Here is a 5,198-nt window from a genome sequence, read left to right as displayed (position 1 = left end):
CCCGGATCCGAAGTGTTCCACCGAGTCCTCTCCAGGGACTTCTCTCCTTGGCCTGCGCGGAGAGAAACCGTTTCCCGCTCCGACCCCGAGGCTCGATCGACCGACAGGAACCGTTACTGGCATCAGGTAATGCCACGCAAGGTAAACCCAGGTAAAATAGGTCTACCTTGAGTGGCACACTAATGATTGTTCAGGCAAATGTAAGGTCGTTTTTTCGATCCGTAATAGTTTTTACGACTTTATAGAACAAGAACACCCTGATGTGGCTCTACTGAATTCTATATCCATCAAGAATGGCTATAGTATTCGGCACTGTGGTTATACATCCAGGCAATCAGGGGACGGGTTGCAATTGGGGTCCTGTACCTCATAAAATCCACCATCACTCACAAGTTCCTCACCCTCTCATTCAGCCACCCTGACTTCATGGCAGTCAGATTATTCAGCCAGCAGGGCCCCATTATCCTTTCCACTGCCTATATAAAACCAAACACTAATTTGCCTCTTGCTGACTTCAACAAATTATGCAATTATACAAACCTCCCAGTCTTCTTTGCCGGAGATATCAACGCTACTCACACGACACTACACCACAGCACTACCAATGCACACGGTAGGCAACCACTTTCTATTTTTGAAACCAAAAGACTCCACTACATAGGGCCCGACTTCTTCACCTCATTCACACCCAAGGGAAAGAGCCGCCCAGATCTCGTTTTCGGGAACAGGGCAGCACTTGCCTACCACACACACTTACAACCCGGCCTGAACGTTGGACCACATACCCATCATAATTAAAATTTCCACATCACCAATACTAATCTAAGAAAGACGATCTTTCCGGTATAAACAAGCAGACTGGGAGTCGCTTAAATCCAGATTAAATCATCAAAACCTTCAATATCATCTTGATGGGATTGATTCCCAAACAATAGATGGGCATTGGAATTACATCTTCGCCTCCATCGCCTCAACTATGCTATGCACCATCCTCAGGTCTCAGTATAAACCACGCATATCATTTCAGCCATCTGAAAGGACAGAACGTCTCCTGACCTGTTTTACTCAAAATTTGAACATATTAAACCATGTGCGATGGGACTTATATATTCTAAGAAGACACGTCATCAATAGCCTTGATAACGACCGAAAAAATATTGGACAGATTTAGTTTAAAAAGTAGAATGTATCAGAGTTCGCAAATCACGGGAATTCTGACAAAAATTAAACAACTTGAAGGTAGTAACTACCCCCCCCCCTTTCCCCCAAAAAAATTTAAACTTTTGAAGGACACTGGGCCCAAGTTTTCTACTCTCACCCTCCTCATCCCGTTTATCACTGACAGAATTCAAGAAATTGATACCTGGAGTCAAGAGAACAGAGTAGAAACTAACCCAGAGCCAATTATCCGTCTGGATAGGCTGGGCGACACTGCGACCTCATAGCCCCCATCTCGAGTGAAGAAATAAAAGAAAAAATAAAGAGATTTCCTCGTAAGACTCCGGGCTCTTCACAGATCGGACGCAACACTCTTATTCACCTTCCTGACAACCTTATACAAGCTTTGACTCGCCTTTACAATGCCTCTCTTGCTACCGGCTATTTTCCCTCTGCCTTTAAAACTGCTTTCATCATCATCATCAAGGGGCCAACGCCGACGGGGGCGCAGGGCCGCATCCACCCTTCGCTTCCAGCCACGAGGATCCCTCAAGGCGAGTCTCCAGGCAGGCCCACGGCCCTTCTCTAATTCCTCGTGACAGGTCTCACCGAGCTGCCCAAGCCAGGCTCATCCTGGGTCGTCCCACAGGCCTCCTCCACCCAAAGTTGTCTCGCAGAGAGACAACCTGATGGGAAGGGTCGTCCACAGGGAGACGAGCTAGGTGCCCATATAGCCTGAGTTGGTGATCCCGGATCTCATGGTGTAACCGCCGGTTGGACACGTGGTCCTGCCGACTGTACCCCATGATCCGGCGAAGGGTCTTGTTGCAAAAGGCATCAAGACAAGACTCCAAGACACTGGGCTTTAATGACCCTCATTCCTAAGCCACAAAAAGACCTGATTGACCCAAAGAGTTATCGCCCTATTAGTCAAAATTAGGCAAAATTTTCGAAAAAATCATAAACACTCAGCTAAGGTGGTATTTCAAAGACCATAACCTTCTCTCATACAAACAAATCGGCTTTCGCTCACATCGTTCGACACAAGACGCACTTAACATCATCACAAACTACATAAACAACAAAGACCGAAGGCCAAAGACTGTCCTTGTCACAAAAGATGTTGAGCGAGCCTTTGACACGGTCTGGCATGCTGGCCTGAAGTACAAGCTGTATACTAAATTTAACTTTCCACCTTTGATTAAATACTTGCTCTGCAGTTTTCTTGATGACCGCAGATTAAAATTAAAATTCCTAAACAAAGTTTCAGGCACCATTTCAATGCATGCTGGAGTACCTCAGGGCACCATGCTCATTTCTACATTCTATACAAACGACCTTCCAGACCCCACACACATAGACTCAATCACTATCTTCTATGGTGACAAATGTACACACTTAGCTCGACACAATGTGCTTTCAGGTGTCGTTCAGCACATTAATGACGAACTTGATACCGTCTCGAGATGGGGTGTAAGAGTCTCTGAACCCTAGTACAATGGCTAGCAAGGGTAGTCATATTTGTTATGGCGGTTCGACTCTTTATTAATGAAGAGTACAACACAGTGAGGGGAACACACGAGACGATGTCTTCAGGTAAAGTGCGGAGTACGGGGTCCGGCCAGCCAGCCCTGAAGGGTGAAGACTGTACTGACCTTATCACATCATACTCAGGCACAAGCAGTGAGCGTCCACCAGACACGTGGCATTGGGTGTCAACTGTGAGAAGTATGGGGGCAGCTGTAGGAAATGTAGGCAGAGCGAGGTGAGGTCACCGGTTCTGTCTGTTAATGACCCTCCATATTGCTCAGCCACCTACGAACGCCTCGCCCTCGAGGAGCCTTAGATTGGCCTCAAGGGTGACCCAAGTTTGGCTGGTCCAGATATGCTGGTTATCTCAGTCTTGCATGCGTTGTTCTTGGTGCATCTTCGTGGCTGCTCGTCCCCGTCGTCCTTTTCTTCTTGGTCCATGGTTCTCGAAGATCTCGCACAGGTCCTCCTTGACTTCGGATTCATCTAGACTTCCTTACAGTTCTTGTCCAGGGCTAACTCAGTGGCTTACTCGTCCTCGCAGATCTCATTCAAGTCCTTCTCGGCTGCATGCTCATCCACACTTCCTTGTAATCTTCATCTGGATCTATGGGCGTCTGGGTAGGAAGCGTCCTCTTCGGCATTTCAGGGCGGCGGATACCTACGCTGACAAACTCCTGGAGTTTGACTAGATCTGCGGACGTCCAGGCAGGTGGCGCCCTTCCACAGCATCCTAGTGTGACTGGTACCTGGGCTGGTGAGTTTCTGGTCCTTCGCTGGATCTATGGGCAGGCGGCGTCCTCTTCCACTACATCATGAGGTGGCTTAATACCTGCTCTGATGAACATCCTGGTCTGCAGGCTTCTGGTGATCTTCTGGTGACGTCCTTCCTACAGCATCCTAAGGTGACTGTTTCTGCAGCAGGGTCCTCCTTCGGTGCCGTGTCAGATATAAGTAAACCAAATTATACACGAAAGGGCCAAGAGTAAGAGAAAAAGAAAGGCAACAGAGAAGAGAGTGTTAAGTGCCACTATAAATTTGCAGTTTTTAGTGTTCGTTTTTACTTTATTTTTGTCTTTTTTTCGTTTTGTGTTTTATTTCACAAAAATAATGAAGAAAATGGGAAAGGGAGACATCAGTAGCAATCCTGGCTTGAACTACCAACCGTCTCTGATAGATATGAAAGTAGATAAGGGAAACGACAACAGCAATCCGCAAGGATTTACTGAACCAGTTGTCATCACACAGAGAAAAAATTTATGTAAAAAAAGAAACTGTACATCTTGTACGAGTCACTTGTTACGACTGACAAAATCATGGGCAAAAGAAATACATCATAGATCTTTATGCCTGCAACTACGACAGCAACAAACCCTATCAATGAAAAGGTTTCAGTGTCTTTTGTTCTGCGTGGATGAGTGAGTAAGTAAGTGTGTGTGTGTGTGTGTGTGTGTGTGTGTGTGTGTGTGTGTGTGAGCAATAGTGAGCATGAATGAGAATGAAAGTAAGAGTGAGCTCACACAGAGAATGAATTACAAACACAAAAATTAACGTTTAATATAACAAAACTGCATGAATTAGCAGTGCTATTAATACAAAATTATTTCAACTACCACAGTGAATTTAACATTTAATGATATGCGACAGAATGTATGCATTAATGAATAGTGACATGGGAAAAATATCTGCAAGCTTTCTAGCAAGCAAATCTTCTCAGGTCAGAAATTCCGAACTGCCGAGGTAGCCTTGTCTAGCTATGCATGTCAGACTTCAACGATGAGGATTCCTATACCCAAAATGCCATAGCGAACTGATCCGGGAAAATCTATAAATAACATGAGGTCACTGGCTCCGTCTGTTAATGACCCTACATAGGGAGCATAAATAGCGTATTAAGACTAACAAGACAAAATCAAAGTTCTCTTTGTAAGACCACGAAAACTTCCTCAAACATTTACCTCCTCACCTTCGATAGACTACAAGCACCTCTCCAAATCAGATCCTCTTTACCATCCTTGGTTTAACCTTTGATACCTTTCGATTTCACTTGTATATCAATTCAAAGGCCGCCTTGCAAGAAAAACCATACATTTGTTTTATATCTAAATATATATATAAATATATATATTATCTATCTGTCTATCTCTCTCTCTGTATATATATATATATATATTATATATATATATATATATATATATATATATATATATATATATTTATCATCATCCTCATCAAGGGGCTAACGCCGACGGGGGCGCATGGCCACATCCACCCTTCGCTTCCAGCCACGAGGATCCCTCGAGGCGAGTCTCCAGGCAGGCCCACGGCCCATCTCTAATTCCTCGCGATAGGTCTCGTCAAGCTGCCCAAGCCATGATCCCTAGTCGTCCCACAGGTCTCCTCACCCAGGGTTGTCTCGCAGGGAGACAACCTGATGGGCAGGTCGTCCACAGGGCACGCATCCAACGGGGCCCCAGTGCCATATAGTCCTCGCAGTAGGCAATCTCCAT

This window comes from Penaeus monodon, chromosome 4 (genome assembly GCF_015228065.2).
Source record: "Penaeus monodon isolate SGIC_2016 chromosome 4, NSTDA_Pmon_1, whole genome shotgun sequence".
Taxonomy (NCBI): domain Eukaryota; kingdom Metazoa; phylum Arthropoda; class Malacostraca; order Decapoda; family Penaeidae; genus Penaeus; species Penaeus monodon.
Note: the sequence above shows the minus strand (reverse complement) of the source record.